The sequence below is a fragment of the Schistocerca gregaria genome, chromosome 3 (genome assembly GCF_023897955.1).
Source record: "Schistocerca gregaria isolate iqSchGreg1 chromosome 3, iqSchGreg1.2, whole genome shotgun sequence".
Taxonomy (NCBI): Eukaryota; Metazoa; Arthropoda; class Insecta; order Orthoptera; family Acrididae; genus Schistocerca; species Schistocerca gregaria.
Window position 1 is genome coordinate 20,736,591 of NC_064922.1, and position 20,922 is coordinate 20,757,512.

General features: G+C 49.5%; 6 non-coding genes across 6 annotated transcripts; all 6 read left to right on the forward strand.

Annotated features, from left to right (window-relative positions):
- The first annotated feature begins 2,051 nt into the window (after positions 1-2,051).
- On the forward strand, positions 2,052-2,125 carry Trnaa-agc (transfer RNA alanine (anticodon AGC)). Its single transcript has one exon. It is a non-coding gene; the product is annotated as a tRNA-Ala (tRNA).
- A 1,384-nt stretch (positions 2,126-3,509) lies between these two features.
- Positions 3,510-3,583, forward strand: Trnaa-agc (transfer RNA alanine (anticodon AGC)). The gene has a single exon. It is a non-coding gene; the product is annotated as a tRNA-Ala (tRNA).
- Positions 3,584-6,430: 2,847 nt separating this feature from the next.
- Positions 6,431-6,504, forward strand: Trnaa-agc (transfer RNA alanine (anticodon AGC)). Its single transcript has one exon. It is a non-coding gene; the product is annotated as a tRNA-Ala (tRNA).
- Positions 6,505-10,976: 4,472 nt separating this feature from the next.
- On the forward strand, positions 10,977-11,050 carry Trnaa-agc (transfer RNA alanine (anticodon AGC)). Its single transcript has one exon. It is a non-coding gene; the product is annotated as a tRNA-Ala (tRNA).
- A 1,371-nt stretch (positions 11,051-12,421) lies between these two features.
- Trnaa-agc (transfer RNA alanine (anticodon AGC)) lies at positions 12,422-12,497 on the forward strand. The gene has a single exon. It is a non-coding gene; the product is annotated as a tRNA-Ala (tRNA).
- A 4,319-nt stretch (positions 12,498-16,816) lies between these two features.
- Positions 16,817-16,890, forward strand: Trnaa-agc (transfer RNA alanine (anticodon AGC)). The gene has a single exon. It is a non-coding gene; the product is annotated as a tRNA-Ala (tRNA).
- The last annotated feature ends 4,032 nt before the right edge of the window (positions 16,891-20,922 follow it).

Sequence of the window (20,922 nt, forward strand, 5' to 3'; positions counted from 1 at the left end):
CCGCTACAAACCAACCAACCATCGTGTCCGTGCACATCAGAGTCGCAAAGAATGGAGAATAGCCAGGCTTGGTCGTGTGTGTAGCTGTAGCTCAGTTGGCAGATCGTTCGCTTAGCGTGTGAACGGTCTCGGTTTCAAGCCCCGGCTCCTCCATGTTTTGTGGTCAGTGCATGGTAAGTGTTGGTCGCAGCGAACATAAACGCACGCAAGAAGTTGCAAAACCAGCGTCACAGACTGATATGATGTATACTGTCATAAGGAGAGCAAGATGTAAGTGTGGGGACCGGCTGTTATCGTGGTGTCATCGAGTGCAGATCTGTCTTAGGTATCACGGCTTAACGTCATTGAAGTCTAGAGGTGGACAACACGTTCGTCTTACTCAGAGCGGTGTCTGAACTCTATTTTCGACGTTATGCGTGCCACTTTCATTGTGGCCAACTACGATTCGATACAGAATGCACGAAACCTGAAAGACACCCTCACTGATACATAGAGAGTAGTGTTTGTCTGCGGAATAATGGGAGTGCAAGGGTCTGTGACGTTGATATGACTCTATGTAGCACTACTAGTTATCGGGGGGGTGGGCGTAGCTCAGATGGTAGAGCGCTCGCTTAGCGTGCGAGAGGTACTGGCATCGATACCCAGCGCCTCCAGAATTTTTAACACACCTACATGCGCACCTTGCCATGCAAGTGGAATAATTCCCAACCGGCAGAGGTGTGTAGGCAGATACAAGCGAACGATTAGCATCCACAATTGCGCCGATTTCACGTAAATCCCACTGCACGTTCCCATTCTTTGCGTGCAGTCGGCTGCTACTGGTGTTGCTGGTTGTGACAGCTGATAACAGATGCCGTAGCAATCAATTCATGGAGTGAGTTGTATGTTTTGCGATAGTCTGTCTCTGACAACGAAAGCACAGGTGATATAGGTGCGAACACAGGAAGCTTGCAGCCCCTCGCTGCCTGCAGACACAGGGCAGCCACACTAGAAGAGCGGCCTAAGCCGTAGGCGAAATGTGCTCATTCGCTTTGGCGCGACGTCGAACTATAAATAAGGCTGTCACTAGCGTGAGCGTTGCGTGAGCGTCGTGTAAAGTCGGAAAAGTCATCTGCATGGGTGATTGCCAAGTTTGGGGAGCGTTTCGTAGTACGATCAGTGCAAAGGGGAAGCGGAAACTTGTTGTGTCCCAGTGTTTTGCAGTTGGACGACAAGAGTTTGACACAGTAGCAAAGAGCGAGGCACTGAGTTGGCATGAACAATGGAGAGCACAATGGGGCTTGAGATGTGCTTGTTACCTCAGGTGCTGTGTGATTGTGGACAAGGAGTGAAATGGACCAATTTGTGACCGCCCTTTCAATTTAAGACGTTCAAAACAGACGGAATTTGCATTCGTAATACCAGAGCATCGAAACTACTTGGAACTCTTGTGTATATGAACGTGTCCGCGCCTTTGTATTCTGGTACCTTCGCCGCTACAAACCAACCAACCATCGTGTCCGTGCACATCAGAGTCGCAAAGAATGGAGAATAGCCAGGCTTGGTCGTGTGTGTAGCTGTAGCTCAGTTGGCAGATCGTTCGCTTAGCGTGTGAACGGTCTCGGTTTCAAGCCCCGGCTCCTCCATGTTTTGTGGTCAGTGCATGGTAAGTGTTGGTCGCAGCGAACATAAACGCACGCAAGAAGTTGCAAAACCAGCGTCACAGACTGATATGATGTATACTGTCATAAGGAGAGCAAGATGTAAGTGTGGGGACCGGCTGTTATCGTGGTGTCATCGAGTGCAGATCTGTCTTAGGTATCACGGCTTAACGTCATTGAAGTCTAGAGGTGGACAACACGTTCGTCTTACTCAGAGCGGTGTCTGAACTCTATTTTCGACGTTATGCGTGCCACTTTCATTGTGGCCAACTACGATTCGATACAGAATGCACGAAACCTGAAAGACACCCTCACTGATACATAGAGAGTAGTGTTTGTCTGCGGAATAATGGGAGTGCAAGGGTCTGTGACGTTGATATGACTGTATGTAGCACTACTAGTTACCGGGGGGGTGGGCGTAGCTCAGATGGTAGAGCGCTCGCTTAGCGTGCGAGAGGTACTGGGATCGATACCCAGCGCCTCCAGAATTTTTAACACACCTACATGCGCACCTTGCCATGCAAGTGGAATAATTCCCAACCGGCAGAGGTGTGTGGGCAGATACAAGCAAACGATTAGCATCCACAATTGCGCCGATTTCACGTAAATCCCACTGCACGTTCCCATTCTTTGCGTGCAGTCGGCTGCTACTGGTGTTGCTGGTTGTGACTGCTGATAACAGATGCCGTAGCAATCAATTCATGGAGTGAGTTGTATGTTTTGCGATAGTCGGTCTCTGACAAGGAAGCACAGGTGATATAGGTGCGAACAGAGGAAGCTTACAGCCCCTCGCTGCCTGCAGACACAGCGCAGCCACACTAGAAGAGCGGCCTAAGCCGTAGGCGAAATGTGCTCATTCGCTTTGGCGCGACGTCGAACTATAAATAAGGCTGTCACTAGCGTGAGCGTTGCGTGAGCGTCGTGTAAAGTCGGAAAAGTCATCTGCATGGGTGATTGCCAAGTTTGGGGAGCGTTTCGTAGTACGATCAGTGCAAAGGGGAAGCGGAAACTTGTTGTGTCCCAGTGTTTTGCAGTTGGACGACAAGAGTTTGACACAGTAGCAAAGAGCGAGGCACTGAGTTGGCATGAACAATGGAGAGCACAATGGGGCTTGAGATGTGCTTGTTACCTCAGGTGCTGTGTGATTGTGGACAAGGAGTGAAATGGACCAATTTGTGACCGCCCTTTCAATTTAAGACGTTCAAAACAGACGGAATTTGCATTCGTAATACCAGAGCATCGAAACTACTTGGAACTCTTGTGTATATGAACGTGTCCGCGCCTTTGTATTCTGGTACCTTCGCCGCTACAAACCAACCAACCATCGTGTCCGTGCACATCAGAGTCGCAAAGAATGGAGAATAGCCAGGCTTGGTCGTGTGTGTAGCTGTAGCTCAGTTGGCAGATCGTTCGCTTAGCGTGTGAACGGTCTCGGTTTCAAGCCCCGGCTCCTCCATGTTTTGTGGTCAGTGCATGGTAAGTGTTGGTCGCAGCGAACATAAACGCACGCAAGAAGTTGCAAAACCAGCGTCACAGACTGATATGATGTATACTGTCATAAGGAGAGCAAGATGTAAGTGTGGGGACCGGCTGTTATCGTGGTGTCATCGAGTGCAGATCTGTCTTAGGTATCACGGCTTAACGTCATTGAAGTCTAGAGGTGGACAACACGTTCGTCTTACTCAGAGCGGTGTCTGAACTCTATTTTCGACGTTATGCGTGCCACTTTCATTGTGGCCAACTACGATTCGATACAGAATGCACGAAACCTGAAAGACACCCTCACTGATACATAGAGAGCAGTGTTTGTCTGCGGAATAATGGGAGTGCAAGGGTCTGTGACGTTGATATGACTGTATGTGTCGGGGGGGTGGGCGTAGCTCAGATGGTAGAGCGCTCGCTTAGCGTGCGAGAGGTACTGGGATCGATACCCAGCGCCTCCAGAATTTTTAACACTCCTACATGCGCACCTTGCCATGCAAGTGGAATAATTCCCAACCGGCAGAGGTGTGTAGGCAGATACAAGCGAACGATTAGCATCCACAATTGCGCCGATTTCACGTAAATCCCACTGCACGTTCCCATTCTTTGCGTGCAGTCGGCTGCTACTGGTGTTGCTGGTTGTGACTGCTGATAACAGATGCCGTAGCAATCAATTCATGGAGTGAGTTGTATGTTTTGCGATAGTCTGTCTCTGACAACGAAAGCACAGGTGATATAGGTGCGAACACAGGAAGCTTGCAGCCCCTCGCTGCCTGCAGACACAGGGCAGCCACACTAGAAGAGCGGCCTAAGCCGTAGGCGAAATGTGCTCATTCGCTTTGGCGCGACGTCGAACTATAAATAAGGCTGTCACTAGCGTGAGCGTCGTGTAAAGTCGGAAAAGTCATCTGCATGGGTGATTGCCAAGTTTGGGGAGCGTTTCGTAGTACGATCAGTGCAAAGGGGAAGCGGAAACTTGTTGTGTCCCAGTGTTTTGCAGTTGGACGACAAGAGTTTGACACAGTAGCAAAGAGCGAGGCACTGAGTTGGCATGAACAATGGAGAGCACAATGGGGCTCGAGATGTGCTTGTTACCTCAGGTGCTGTGTGATTATGGACAAGGAGTGAAATGGACCAATTTGTGACCGCCCTTTCAATTTAAGACGTTCAAAACAGACGGAATTTGCATTCGTAATACCAGAGCATCGAAACTACTTGGAACTCTTGTGTATATGAACGTGTCCGCGCCTTTGTATTCTGGTACCTTCTCCGCTACAAACCAACCAACCATCGTGTCCGTGCACATCAGAGTCGCAAAGAATGGAGAATAGCCAGGCTTGGTCGTGTGTGTAGCTGTAGCTCAGTTGGCAGATCGTTCGCTTAGCGTGTGAACGGTCTCGGTTTCAAGCCCCGGCTCCTCCATGTTTTGTGGTCAGTGCATGGTAAGTGTTGGTCGCAGCGAACATAAACGCACGCAAGAAGTTGCAAAACCAGCGTCACAGACTGATATGATGTATACTGTCATAAGGAGAGCAAGATGTAAGTGTGGGGACCGGCTGTTATCGTGGTGTCATCGAGTGCAGATCTGTCTTAGGTATCACGGCTTAACGTCATTGAAGTCTAGAGGTGGACAACACGTTCGTCTTACTCAGAGCGGTGTCTGAACTCTATTTTCGACGTTATGCGTGCCACTTTCATTGTGGCCAACTACGATTCGATACAGAATGCACGAAACCTGAAAGACACCCTCACTGATACATAGAGAGCAGTGTTTGTCTGCGGAATAATGTGAGTGCAAGGGTCTGTGACGTTGGTATGACTGTATGTAGCACTACTAGTTATCAGGGGGGTGGGCATAGCTCAGATGGTAGAGCGCTCGCTTAGCGTGCGAGAGGTACTGGGATCGATACCCAGCGCCTCCAGAATTTTTAACACACCTACATGCGCACCTTGCGATGCAAGTGGAATAATTCCCAACCGGCAGAGGTGTGTAGGCAGATACAAGCGAACGATTAGCATTCACAATTGCGCCGATTTCACGTAAATCCCACTGCACGTTCCCATTCTTTGCGTGCAGTCTGCTGCTACTGGTGTTGCTGGTTGTGACTGCTGATAACAGATGCCGTAGCAATCAATTCATGGAGTGAGTTGTATGTTTTGCGATAGTCTGTCTCTGACAACGAAAGCACAGGTGATATAGGTGCGAACACAGGAAGCTTGCAGCCCCTCGCTGCCTGCAGACACAGGGCAGCCACACTAGAAGAGCGGCCTAAGCCGTAGGCGAAATGTGCTCATTCGCTTTGGCGCGACGTCGAACTATAAATAAGGCTGTTACTAGCGTGAGCGTCGTGTAAAGTCGGAAATGTCATCTGCATGGGTGATTGCCAAGTTTGGGGAGCGTTTCGTAGTACGATCAGTGCAAAGGGGAAGTGGAAACTTGTTGTGTCCCAGCGTTTTGCAGTTGGACGACAAGAGTTTGACACAGTAGCAAAGAGCGAGGCACTGAGTTGGCATGAACAATGGAGAGCACAATGGGGCTTGAGATGTGCTTGTTACCTCAGGTGCTGTGTGATTGTGGACAAGGAGTGAAATGGACCAATTTGTGACCGCCCTTTCAATTTAAGACGTTCAAAACAGACGGAATTTGCATTCGTAATACCAGAGCATCGAAACTACTTGGAACTCTTGTGTATATGAACGTGTCCGCGCCTTTGTATTCTGGTACCTTCGCCGCTACAAACCAACCAACCATCGTGTCCGTGCACATCAGATTCGCAAAGAATGGAGAATAGCCAGGCTTGGTCGTGTGTGTAGCTGTAGCTCAGTTGGCAGATCGTTCGCTTAGCGTGTGAACGGTCTCGGTTTCAAGCCCCGGCTCCTCCATGTTTTGTGGTCAGTGCATGGTAAGTGTTGGTCGCAGCGAACATAAACGCACGCAAGAAGTTGCAAAACCAGCGTCACAGACTGATATGATGTATACTGTCATAAGGAGAGCAAGATGTAAGTGTGGGGACCGGCTGTTATCGTGGTGTCATCGAGTGCAGATCTGTCTTAGGTATCACGGCTTAACGTCATTGAAGTCTAGAGGTGGACAACACGTTCGTCTTACTCAGAGCGGTGTCTGAACTCTATTTTCGACGTTATGCGTGCCACATTCATTGTGGCCAACTACGATTCGATACAGAATGCACGAAACCTGAAAGACACCCTCACTGACACATAGAGAGTAGTGTTTGTCTGCGGAATAATGGGAGTGCAAGGGTCTGTGACGTTGATATGACTGTATGTAGCACTACTAGTTATCGGGGGGTGGGCGTAGCTCAGATGGTAGAGCGCTCGCTTAGCGTGCGAGAGGTACTGGGATCGATACCCAGCGCCTCCAGAATTTTTAACACACCTACATGCGCACCTTGCGATGCAAGTGGAATAATTCCCAACCGGCAGAGGTGTGTAGGCAGATACAAGCGAACGATTAGCATCCACAATTGCGCCGATTTCACGTAAATCCCACCGCACGTTCCCATTCTTTGCGTGCAGTCGGCTGCTACTGGTGTTGCTGGTTGTGACTGCTGATAACAGATGCCGTAGCAATCAATTCATGGAGTGAGTTGTATGTTTTGCGATAGTCTGTCTCTGACAACGAAAGCACAGGTGATATAGGTGCGAACACAGGAAGCTTGCAGCCCCACGCTGCCTGCAGACACAGGGCAGCCACACTAGAAGAGCGGCCTAAGCCGTAGGCGAAATGTGCTCATTCGCTTTGGCGCGACGTCGAACTATAAATAAGGCTGTCACTAGCGTGAGCGTTGCGTGAGCGTCGTGTAAAGTCGGAAAAGTCATCTGCATGGGTGATTGCCAAGTTTGGGGAGCGTTTCGTAGTACGATCAGTGCAAAGGGGAAGCGGAAACTTGTTGTGTCCCAGTGTTTTGCAGTTGGACGACAAGAGTTTGACACAGTAGCAAAGAGCGAGGCACTGAGTTGGCATGAACAATGGAGAGCACAATGGGGCTTGAGATGTGCTTGTTACCTCAGGTGCTGACACACGCGAGACAGATAGTGAAATGGACCAATTTGTGACCGCCCTTTCAATTTAAGACGTTCAAAACAGACGGAATTTGCATTCGTAATAACAGAGCATCGAAACTACTTGGAACTCTTGTGTATATGAACGTGTCCGCGCCTTTGTATTCTGGTACCTTCGCCGCTACAAACCAACCAACCATCGTGTCCGTGCACATCAGATTCGCAAAGAATGGAGAATAGCCAGGCTTGGTCGTGTGTGTAGCTGTAGCTCAGTTGGCAGATCGTTCGCTTAGCGTGTGAACGGTCTCGGTTTCAAGCCCCGGCTCCTCCATGTTTTGTTGTCAGTGCATGGTAAGTGTTGGTCGCAGCGAACATAAACGCACGCAAGAAGTTGCAAAACCAGCGTCACAGACTGATATGATGTATACTGTCATAAGGAGAGCAAGATGTAAGTGTGGGGACCGGCTGTTATCGTGGTGTCATCGAGTGCAGATCTGTCTTAGGTATCACGGCTTAACGTCATTGAAGTCTACAGGTGGACAACACGTTCGTCTTACTCAGAGCGGTGTCTGAACTCTATTTTCGACGTTATGCGTGCCACTTTCATTGTGGCCAACTACGATTCGATACAGAATGCACGAAACCTGAAAGACACCCTCACTGACACATAGAGAGTAGTGTTTGTCTGCGGAATAATGGGAGTGCAAGGGTCTGTGACGTTGATATGACTGTATGTAGCACTACTAGTTATCGGGGGGGTGGGCGTAGCTCAGATGGTAGAGCGCTCGCTTAGCGTGCGAGAGGTACTTGGATCGATACCCAGCGCCTCCAGAATTTTTAACACACCTACATGCGCACCTTGCGATGCAAGTGGAATAATTCCCAACCGGCAGAGGTGTGTAGGCAGATACAAGCGAACGATTAGCATCCACAATTGCGCCGATTTCACGTAAATCCCACTGCACGTTCCCATTCTTTGCGTGCAGTCGGCTGCTACTGGTGTTGCTGGTTGTGACTGCTGATAACAGATGCCGTAGCAATCTATTCATGGAGTGAGTTGTATGTTTTGCGATAGTCTGTCTCTGACAACGAAAGCACAGGTGATATAGGTGCGAACACAGGAAGCTTGCAGCCCCTCGCTGCCTGCAGACACAGGGCAGCCACACTAGAAGAGCGGCCTAAGCCGTAGGCGAAATGTGATCATTCGCTTTGGCGCGACGTCGAACTATAAATAAGGCTGTCACTAGCGTGAGCGTTGCGTGAGCGTCGTGTAAAGTCGGAAAAGTCATCTGCATGGGTGATTGCCAAGTTTGGGGAGCGTTTCGTAGTACGATCAGTGCAAAGGGGAAGCGGAAACTTGTTGTGTCCCAGTGTTTTGCAGTTGGACGACAAGAGTTTGACACAGTAGCAAAGAGCGAGGCACTGAGTTGGCATGAACAATGGAGAGCACAATGGGGCTTGAGATGTGCTTGTTACCTCAGGTGCTGTGTGATTGTGGACAAGGAGTGAAATGGACCAATTTGTGACCGCCCTTTCAATTTAAGACGTTCAAAACAGACGGAATTTGCATTCGTAATACCAGAGCATCGAAACTACTTGGAACTCTTGTGTATATGAACGTGTCCGCGCCTTTGTATTCTGGTACCTTCGCCGCTACAAACCAACCAACCATCGTGTCCGTGCACATCAGAGTCGCAAAGAATGGAGAATAGCCAGGCTTGGTCGCGTGTGTAGCTGTAGCTCAGTTGGCAGATCGTTCGCTTAGCGTGTGAACGGTCTCGGTTTCAAGCCCCGGCTCCTCCATGTTTTGTGGTCAGTGCACGCTAAGTGTTGGTCGCAGCGAACATAAACGCACGCAAGAAGTTGCAAAACCAGCGTCAAAGACTGATATGATGTATACTGTCATAAGGAGAGCAAGATGTAAGTGTGGGGACCGGCTGTTATCGTGGTGTCATCGAGTGCAGATCTGTCTTAGGTATCACGGCTTAACGTCATTGAAGTCTAGAGGTGGACAACACGTTCGTCTTACTCAGAGCGGTGTCTGAACTCTATTTTCGACGTTATGCGTGCCACTTTCATTGTGGCCAACTACGATTCGATACAGAATGCACGAAACCTGAAAGACACCCTCACTGATACATAGAGAGTAGTGTTTGTCTGCGGAATAATGGGAGTGCAAGGGTCTGTGACGTTGATATGACTGTATGTAGCACTACTAGTTATCGGGGGGGTGGGCGTAGCTCAGATGGTAGAACGCTCGCTTAGCGTGCGAGAGGTACTGGGATCGATACCCAGCGCCTCCAGAATTTTTAACACACCTACATGCGCACCTTGCCATGCAAGTGGAATAATTCCCAACCGGCAGAGGTGTGTGGGCAGATACAAGCAAACGATTAGCTCGCTTAGCGTGCGAGAGGTACTGGGATCGATACCCAGCGCCTCCAGAATTTTTAACACACCTACATGCGCACCTTGCCATGCAAGTGGAATAATTCCCAACCGGCAGAGGTGTGTGGGCAGATACAAGCAAACGATTAGCATCCACAATTGCGCCGATTTCACGTAAATCCCACTGCACGTTCCCATTCTTTGCGTGCAGTCGGCTGCTACTGGTGTTGCTGGTTGTGACTGCTGATAACAGATGCCGTAGCAATCAATTCATGGAGTGAGTTGTATGTTTTGCGATAGTCGGTCTCTGACAAGGAAGCACAGGTGATATAGGTGCGAACAGAGGAAGCTTACAGCCCCTCGCTGCCTGCAGACACAGCGCAGCCACACTAGAAGAGCGGCCTAAGCCGTAGGCGAAATGTGCTCATTCGCTTTGGCGCGACGTCGAACTATAAATAAGGCTGTCACTAGCGTGAGCGTCGTGTAAAGTCGGAAAAGTCATCTGCATGGGTGATTGCCAAGTTTGGGGAGCGTTTCGTAGTACGATCAGTGCAAAGGGGAAGCGGAAACTTGTTGTGTCCCAGTGTTTTGCAGTTGGACGACAAGAGTTTGACACAGTAGCAAAGAGCGAGGCACTGAGTTGGCATGAACAATGGAGAGCACAATGGGGCTTGAGATGTGCTTGTTACCTCAGGTGCTGTGTGATTGTGGACAAGGAGTGAAATGGACCAATTTGTGACCGCCCTTTCTATTTAAGACGTTCAAAACAGACGGAATTTGCATTCGTAATACCAGAGCATCGAAACTACTTGGAACTCTTGTGTATATGAACGTGTCCGCGCCTTTGTATTCTGGTACCTTCGCCGCTACAAACCAACCAACCATCGTGTCCGTGCACATCAGAGTCGCAAAGAATGGAGACTAGCCAGGCTTGGTCGTGTGTGTAGCTGTAGCTCAGTTGGCAGATCGTTCGCTTAGAGTGTGAACGGTCTCGGTTTCAAGCCCCGGCTCCTCCATGTTTTGTGGTCAGTGCATGGTAAGTGTTGGTCGCAGCGAACATAAACGCATGCAAGAAGTTGCAAAACCAGCGTCACAGACTGATATGATGTATACTGTCATAAGGAGAGCAAGATGTAAGTGTGGGGACCGGCTGTTATCGTGGTGTCATCGAGTGCAGATCTGTCTTAGGTATCACGGCTTAACGTCATTGAAGTCTACAGGTGGACAACACGTTCGTCTTACTCAGAGCGGTGTCTGAACTCTATTTTCGACGTTATGCGTGCCACTTTCATTGTGGCCAACTACGATTCGATACAGAATGCACGAAACCTGAAAGACACCCTCACTGATACATAGAGAGTAGTGTTTGTCTGCGGAATAATGGGAGTGCAAGGGTCTGTGACGTTGATATGACTGTATGTAGCACTACCAGTTATCTGGGGGGGTGGGCGTAGCTCAGATGGTAGAGCGCTCGCTTAGCGTGCGAGAGGTACTGGGATCGATACCCAGCGCCTCCAGAATTTTTAACACACCTACATGCGCACCTTGCGATGCAAGTGGAATAATTCCCAACCGGCAGAGGTGTGTAGGCAGATACAAGCGAACGATTAGCATCCACAATTGCGCCGATTTCACGTAAATCCCACTGCACGTTCCCATTCTTTGCGTGCAGTCGGCTGCTACTGGTGTTGCTGGTTGTGACTGCTGATAACAGATGCCGTAGCAATCAATTCATGGAGTGAGTTGTATGTTTTGCGATAGTCGGTCTCTGACAAGGAAGCACAGGTGATATAGGTGCGAACAGAGGAAGCTTACAGCCCCTCGCTGCCTGCAGACACAGCGCAGCCACACTAGAAGAGCGGCCTAAGCCGTAGGCGAAATGTGCTCATTCGCTTTGGCGCGACGTCGAACTATAAATAAGGCTGTCACTAGCGTGAGCGTCGTGTAAAGTCGGAAAAGTCATCTGCATGGGTGATTGCCAAGTTTGGGGAGCGTTTCGTAGTACGATCAGTGCAAAGGGGAAGCGGAAACTTGTTGTGTCCCAGTGTTTTGCAGTTGGACGACAAGAGTTTGACACAGTAGCAAAGTGCGAGGCACTGAGTTGGCATGAACAATGGAGAGCACAATGGGGCTTGAGATGTGCTTGTTACCTCAGGTGCTGTGTGATTGTGGACAAGGAGTGAAATGGACCAATTTGTGACCGCCCTTTCAATTTAAGCCGTTCAAAACAGACGGAATTTGCATTCGTAATACCAGAGCATCGAAACTACTTGGAACTCTTGTGTATATGAACGTGTCCGCGCCTTTGTATTCTGGTACCTTCGCCGCTACAAACCAACCAACCATTGTGTCCGTGCACATCAGAGTCGCAAAGAATGGAGAATAGCCAGGCTTGGTCGTGTGTGTAGCTGTAGCTCAGTTGGCAGATCGTTCGCTTAGCGTGTGAACGGTCTCGGTTTCAAGCCCCGGCTCCTCCATGTTTTGTGGTCAGTGCATGGTAAGTGTTGGTCGCAGCGAACATAAACGCACGCAAGAAGTTGCAAAACCAGCGTCACAGACTGATATGATGTATACTGTCATAAGGAGAGCAAGATGTAAGTGTGGGGACCGGCTGTTATCGTGGTGTCATCGAGTGCAGATCTGTCTTAGGTATCACGGCTTAACGTCATTGAAGTCTAGAGGTGGACAACACGTTCGTCTTACTCAGAGCGGTGTCTGAACTCTATTTTCGACGTTATGCGTGCCACTTTCATTGTGGCCAACTACGATTCGATACAGAATGCACGAAACCTGAAAGACACCCTCACTGATACATAGAGAGCAGTGTTTGTCTGCGGAATAATGGGAGTGCAAGGGTCTGTGACGTTGATATGACTGTTTGTGTCGGGGGGGTGTGCGTAGCTCAGATGGTAGAGCGCTCGCTTAGCGTGCGAGAGGTACTGGGATCGATACCCAGCGCCTCCAGAATTTTTAACACTCCTACATGCGCACCTTGCCATGCAAGTGGAATAATTCCCAACCGGCAGAGGTGTGTAGGCAGATACAAGCGAACGATTAGCATCCACAATTGCGCCGATTTCACGTAAATCCCACTGCACGTTCCCATTCTTTGCGTGCAGTCGGCTGCTACTGGTGTTGCTGGTTGTGACTGCTGATAACAGATGCCGTAGCAATCAATTCATGGAGTGAGTTGTATGTTTTGCGATAGTCTGTCTCTGACAACGAAAGCACAGGTGATATAGGTGCGAACACAGGAAGCTTGCAGCCCCTCGCTGCCTGCAGACACAGGGCAGCCACACTAGAAGAGCGGCCTAAGCCGTAGGCGAAATGTGATCATTCGCTTTGGCGCGACGTCGAACTATAAATAAGGCTGTCACTAGCGTGAGCGTTGCGTGAGCGTCGTGTAAAGTCGGAAAAGTCATCTGCATGGGTGATTGCCAAGTTTGGGGAGCGTTTCGTAGTACGATCAGTGCAAAGGGGAAGCGGAAACTTGTTGTGTCCCAGTGTTTTGCAGTTGGACGACAAGAGTTTGACACAGTAGCAAAGAGCGAGGCACTGAGTTGGCATGAACAATGGAGAGCACAATGGGGCTTGAGATGTGCTTGTTACCTCAGGTGCTGTGTGATTGTGGACAAGGAGTGAAATGGACCAATTTGTGACCGCCCTTTCAATTTAAGACGTTCAAAACAGACGGAATTTATATTCGTAATACCAGAGCATCGAAACTACTTGGAACTCTTGTGTATATGAACGTGTCCTCGCCTTTGTATTCTGGTACCTTCGCCGCTACAAACCAACCAACCATCGTGTCCGTGCACATCAGAGTCGCAAAGAATGGAGAATAGCCAGGCTTGGTCGTGTGTGTAGCTGTAGCTCAGTTGGCAGATCGTTCGCTTAGCGTGTGAACGGTCTCGGTTTCAAGCCCCGGCTCCTCCATGTTTTGTGGTCAGTGCATGGTAAGTGTTGGTCGCAGCGAACATAAACGCACGCAAGAAGTTGCAAAACCAGCGTCACAGACTGATATGATGTATACTGTCATAAGGAGAGCAAGATGTAAGTGTGGGGACCGGCTGTTATCGTGGTGTCATCGAGTGCAGATCTGTCTTAGGTATCACGGCTTAACGTCATTGAAGTCTAGAGGTGGACAACACGTTCGTCTTACTCAGAGCGGTGTCTGAACTCTATTTTCGACGTTATGCGTGCCACTTTCATTGTGGCCAACTACGATTCGATACAGAATGCACGAAACCTGAAAGACACCCTCACTGATACATAGAGAGTAGTGTTTGTCTGCGGAATAATGGGAGTGCAAGGGTCTGTGACGTTGATATGACTGTATGTAGCACTACTAGTTACCGGGGGGGTGGGCGTAGCTCAGATGGTAGAGCGCTCGCTTAGCGTGTGAGAGGTACTGGGATCGATACCCAGCGCCTCCAGAATTTTTAACACACCTACATGCGCACCTCGCCATGCAAGTGGAATAATTCCCAACCGGCAGAGGTGTGTGGGCAGATACAAGCAAACGATTAGCATCCACAATTGCGCCGATTTCACGTAAATCCCACTGCACGTTCCCATTCTTTGCGTGCAATCGGCTGCTACTGGTGTTGCTGGTTGTGACTGCTGATAACAGATGCCGTAGCAATCAATTCATGGAGTGAGTTGTATGTTTTGCGATAGTCGGTCTCTGACAAGGAAGCACAGGTGATATAGGTGCGAACAGAGGAAGCTTACAGCCCCTCGCCGCCTGCAGACACAGCGCAGCCACACTAGAAGAGCGGCCTAAGCCGTAGGCGAAATGTGCTCATTCGCTTTGGCGCGACGTCGAACTATAAATAAGGCTGTCACTAGCGTGAGCGTCGTGTAAAGTCGGAAAAGTCATCTGCATGGGTGATTGCCAAGTTTGGGGAGCGTTTCGTAGTACGATCAGTGCACAGGGGAAGCGGAAACTTGTTGTGTCCCAGTGTTTTGCAGTTGGACGACAAGAGTTTGACACAGTAGCAAAGAGCGAGGCACTGAGTTGGCATGAACAATGGAGAGCACAATGGGGCTTGAGATGTGCTTGTTACCTCAGGTGCTGTGTGATTGTGGACAAGGAGTGAAATGGACCAATTTGTGACCGCCCTTTCAATTTAAGACGTTCAAAACAGACGGAATTTGCATTCGTAATACCAGAGCATCGAAACTACTTGGAACTCTTGTGTATATGAACGTGTCCGCGCCTTTGTATTCTGGTACCTTCGCCGCTACAAACCAACCAACCATCGTGTCCGTGCACATCAGAGTCGCAAAGAATGGAGAATAGCCAGGCTTGGTCGTGTGTGTAGCTGTAGCTCAGTTGGCAGATCGTTCGCTTAGCGTGTGAACGGTCTCGGTTTCAAGCCCCGGCTCCTCCATGTTTTGTGGTCAGTGCATGGTAAGTGTTGGTCGCAGCGAACATAAACGCACGCAAGAAGTTGCAAAACCAGCGTCACAGACTGATATGATGTATACTGTCATAAGGAGAGCAAGATGTAAGTGTGGGGACCGGCTGTTATCGTGGTGTCATCGAGTGCAGATCTGTCTTAGGTATCACGGCTTAACGTCATTGAAGTCTAGAGGTGGACAACACGTTCGTCTTACTCAGAGCGGTGTCTGAACTCTATTTTCGACGTTATGCGTGCCACTTTCATTGTGGCCAACTACGATTCGATACAGAATGCACGAAACCTGAAAGACACCCTCACTGATACATAGAGAGTAGTGTTTGTCTGCGGAATAATGGGAGTGCAAGGGTCTGTGACGTTGATATGACTCTATGTAGCACTACTAGTTATCGGGGGGGTGGGCGTAGATCAGATGGTAGAGCGCTCGCTTAGCGTGCGAGAGGTACTGGGATCGATACCCAGCGCCTCCAGAATTTTTAACACACCTACATGCGCACCTTGCGATGCAAGTGGAATAATTCCCAACCCGGCAGAGGTGTGTAGGCAGATACAAGCGAACGATTAGCATCCACAATTGCGCCGATTTCACGTAAATCCCACTGCAAGTTCCCATTCTTTGCGTGCAGTCGGCTGCTACTGGTGTTGCTGGTTGTGACTGCTGATAACAGATGCCGTAGCAATCAATTCATGGAGTGAGTTGTATGTTTTGCGATAGTCTGTCTCTGACAACGAAAGCACAGGTGATATAGGTGCGAACACAGGAAGCTTGCAGCCCCTCGCTGCCTGCAGACACAGGGCAGCCACACTAGAAGAGCGGCCTAAGCCGTAGGCGAAATGTGCTCATTCGCTTTGGCGCGACGTCGAACTATAAATAAGGCTGTCACTAGCGTGAGCGTCGTGTAAAGTCGGAAAAGTCATCTGCATGGGTGATTGCCAAGTTTGGGGAGCGTTTCGTAGTACGATCAGTGCAAAGGGGAAGCGGAAACTTGTTGTGTCCCAGTGTTTTGCAGTTGGACGACAAGAGTTTGACACAGTAGCAAAGAGCGAGGCACTGAGTTGGCATGAACAATGGAGAGCACAATGGGGCTTGAGATGTGCTTGTTACCTCAGGTGCTGTGTGATTGTGGACAAGGAGTGAAATGGACCAATTTGTGACCGCCCTTTCAATTTAAGACGTTCAAAACAGACGGAATTTGCATTCGTAATACCAGAGCATCGAAACTACTTGAAACACTTGTGTATATGAACGTGTCCGCGCCTTTGTATTCTGGTACCTTCGCCGCTACAAACCAACCAACCATCGTGTCCGTGCACATCAGATTCGCAAAGAATGGAGAATAGCCAGGCTTGGTCGTTTGTGTAGCTGTAGCTCAGTTGGCAGATCGTTCGCTTAGCGTGTGAACGGTCTCGGTTTCAAGCCCCGGCTCCTCCATGTTTTGTGGTCAGTGCATGGTAAGTGTTGGTCGCAGCGAACATAAACGCACGCAAGAAGTTGCAAAACCAGCGTCACAGACTGATATGATGTATACTGTCATAAGGAGAGCAAGATGTAAGTGTGGGGACCGGCTGTTATCGTGGTGTCATCGAGTGCAGATCTGTCTTAGGTATCACGGCTTAACGTCATTGAAGTCTAGAGGTGGACAACACGTTCGTCTTACTCAGAGCGGTGTCTGAACTCTATTTTCGACGTTATGCGTGCCACATTCATTGTGGCCAACTACGATTCGATACAGAATGCACGAAACCTGAAAGACACCCTCACTGACACATAGAGAGTAGTGTTTGTCTGCGGAATAATGGGAGTGCAAGGGTCTGTGACGTTGATATGACTGTATGTAGCACTACTAGTTATCGGGGGGTGGGCGTAGCTCAGATGGTAGAGCGCTCGCTTAGCGTGCGAGAGGTACTGGGATCGATACCCAGCGCCTCCAGAATTTTTAACACACCTACATGCGCACCTTGCGATGCAAGTGGAATAATTCCCAACCGGCAGAGGTGTGTAGGCAGATACAAGCGAACGATTAGCATCCACAATTGCGCCGATTTCACGTAAATCCCACCGCACGTTCCCATTCTTTGCGTGCAGTCGGCTGCTACTGGTGTTGCTGGTTGTGACTGCTGATAACAGATGCCGTAGCAATCAATTCATGGAGTGAGTTGTATGTTTTGCGATAGTCTGTCTCTGACAACGAAAGCACAGGTGATATAGGTGCGAACACAGGAAGCTTGCAGCCCCACGCTGCCTGCAGACACAGGGCAGCCACACTAGAAGAGCGGCCTAAGCCGTAGGCGAAATGTGCTCATTCGCTTTGGCGCGACGTCGAACTATAAATAAGGCTGTCACTAGCGTGAGCGTTGCGTGAGCGTCGTGTAAAGTCGGAAAAGTCATCTGCATGGGTGATTGCCAAGTTTGGGGAGCGTTTCGTAGTACGATCAGTGCAAAGGGGAAGCGGAAACTTGTTGTGTCCCAGTGTTTTGCAGTTGGACGACAAGAGTTTGACACAGTAGCAAAGAGCGAGGCACTGAGTTGGCATGAACAATGGAGAGCACAATGGGGCTTGAGATGTGCTTGTTACCTCAGGTGCTGTGTGATTGTGGACAAGGAGTGAAATGGACCAATTTGTGACCGCCCTTTCAATTTAAGACGTTCAAAACAGACGGAATTTGCATTCGTAATAACAGAGCATCGAAACTACTTGGAACTCTTGTGTATATGAACGTGTCCGCGCCTTTGTATTCTGGTACCTTCGCCGCTACAAACCAACCAACCATCGTGTCCGTGCACATCAGATTCGCAAAGAATGGAGAATAGCCAGGCTTGGTCGTGTGTGTAGCTGTAGCTCAGTTGGCAGATCGTTCGCTTAGCGTGTGAACGGTCTCGGTTTCAATCCCCGGCTCCTCCATGTTTTGTTGTCAGTGCATGGTAAGTGTTGGTCGCAGCGAACATAAACGCACGCAAGAAGTTGCAAAACCAGCGTCACAGACTGATATGATGTATATTGTCATAAGGAGAGCAAGATGTAAGTGTGGGGACCGGCTGTTATCGTGGTGTCATCGAGTGCAGATCTGTCTTAGGTATCACGGCTTAACGTCATTGAAGTCTACAGGTGGACAACACGTTCGTCTTACTCAGAGCGGTGTCTGAACTCTATTTTCGACGTTATGCGTGCCACTTTCATTGTGGCCAACTACGATTCGATACAGAATGCACGAAACCTGAAAGACACCCTCACTGACACATAGAGAGTAGTGTTTGTCTGCGGAATAATGGGAGTGCAAGGGTCTGTGACGTTGATATGACTGTATGTAGCACTACTAGTTATCGGGGGGGTGGGCGTAGCTCAGATGGTAGAGCGCTCGCTTAGCGTGCGAGAGGTACTTGGATCGATACCCAGCGCCTCCAGAATTTTTAACACACCTACATGCGCACCTTGCGATGCAAGTGGAATAATTCCCAACCGGCAGAGGTGTGTAGGCAGATACAAGCGAACGATTAGCATCCACAATTGCGCCGATTTCACGTAAATCCCACTGCACGTTCCCATTCTTTGCGTGCAGTCGGCTGCTACTGGTGTTGCTGGTTGTGACTGCTGATAACAGATGCCGTAGCAATCTATTCATGGAGTGAGTTGTATGTTTTGCGATAGTCTGTCTCTGACAACGAAAGCACAGGTGATATAGGTGCGAACACAGGAAGCTTGCAGCCCCTCGCTGCCTGCAGACACAGGGCAGCCACACTAGAAGAGCGGCCTAAGCCGTAGGCGAAATGTGATCATTCGCTTTGGCGCGACGTCGAACTATAAATAAGGCTGTCACTAGCGTGAGCGTTGCGTGAGCGTCGTGTAAAGTCGGAAAAGTCATCTGCATGGGTGATTGCCAAGTTTGGGGAGCGTTTCGTAGTACGATCAGTGCAAAGGGGAAGCGGAAACTTGTTGTGTCCCAGTGTTTTGCAGTTGGACGACAAGAGTTTGACACAGTAGCAAAGAGCGAGGCACTGAGTTGGCATGAACAATGGAGAGCACAATGGGGCTTGAGATGTGCTTGTTACCTCAGGTGCTGTGTGATTGTGGACAAGGAGTGAAATGGACCAATTTGTGACCGCCCTTTCAATTTAAGACGTTCAAAACAGACGGAATTTGCATTCGTAATACCAGAGCATCGAAACTACTTGGAACTCTTGTGTATATGAACGTGTCCGCGCCTTTGTATTCTGGTACCTTCGCCGCTACAAACCAACCAACCATCGTGTCCGTGCACATCAGAGTCGCAAAGAATGGAGAATAGCCAGGCTTGGTCGCGTGTGTAGCTGTAGCTCAGTTGGCAGATCGTTCGCTTAGCGTGTGAACGGTCTCGGTTTCAAGCCCCGGCTCCTCCATGTTTTGTGGTCAGTGCATGCTAAGTGTTGGTCGCAGCGAACATAAACGCACGCAAGAAGTTGCAAAACCAGCGTCAAAGACTGATATGATGTATACTGTCATAAGGAGAGCAAGATGTAAGTGTGGGGACCGGCTGTTATCGTGGTGTCATCGAGTGCAGATCTGTCTTAGGTATCACGGCTTAACGTCATTGAAGTCTAGAGGTGGACAACACGTTCGTCTTACTCAGAGCGGTGTCTGAACTCTATTTTCGACGTTATGCGTGCCACTTTCATTGTGGCCAACTACGATTCGATACAGAATGCACGAAACCTGAAAGACACCCTCACTGATACATAGAGAGTAGTGTTTGTCTGCGGAATAATGGGAGTGCAAGGGTCTGTGACGTTGATATGACTCTATGTAGCACTACTAGTTATCGGGGGGGTGGGCGTAGCTCAGATGGTAGAACGCTCGCTTAGCGTGCGAGAGGTACTGGGATCGATACCCAGCGCCTCCAGAATTTTTAACACACCTACATGCGCACCTTGCCATGCAAGTGGAATAATTCCCAACCGGCAGAGGTGTGTGGGCAGATACAAGCAAACGATTAGCTCGCTTAGCGTGCGAGAGGTACTGGGATCGATACCCAGCGCCTCCAGAATTTTTAACACACCTACATGCGCACCTTGCCATGCAAGTGGAATAATTCCCAACCGGCAGAGGTGTGTGGGCAGATACAAGCAAACGATTAGCATCCACAATTGCGCCGATTTCACGTAAATCCCACTGCACGTTCCCATTCTTTGCGTGCAGTCGGCTGCTACTGGTGTTGCTGGTTGTGACTGCTGATAACAGATGCCGTAGCAATCAATTCATGGAGTGAGTTGTATGTTTTGCGATAGTCGGTCTCTGACAAGGAAGCACAGGTGATATAGGTGCGAACAGAGGAAGCTTACAGCCCCTCGCTGCCTGCAGACACAGCGCAGCCACACTAGAAGAGCGGCCTAAGCCGTAGGCGAAATGTGCTCATTCGCTTTGGCGCGACGTCGAACTATAAATAAGGCTGTCACTAGCGTGAGCGTCGTGTAAAGTCGGAAAAGTCATCTGCATGGGTGATTGCCAAGTTTGGGGAGCGTTTCGTAGTACGATCAGTGCAAAGGGGAAGCGGAAACTTGTTGTGTCCCAGTGTTTTGCAGTTGGACGACAAGAGTTTGACACAGTAGCAAAGAGTGAGGCACTGAGTTGGCATGAACAATGGAGAGCACAATGGGGCTTGAGATGTGCTTGTTACCTCAGGTGCTGTGTGATTGTGGACAAGGAGTGAAATGGACCAATTTGTGACCGCCCTTTCTATTTAAGACGTTCAAAACAGACGGAATTTGCATTCGTAATACCAGAGCATCGAAACTACTTGGAACTCTTGTGTATATGAACGTGTCCGCGCCTTTGTATTCTGGTACCTTCGCCGCTACAAACCAACCAACCATCGTGTCCGTGCACATCAGAGTCGCAAAGAATGGAGAATAGCCAGGCTTGGTCGTGTGTGTAGCTGTAGCTCAGTTGGCAGATCGTTCGCTTAGCGTGTGAACGGTCTCGGTTTCAAGC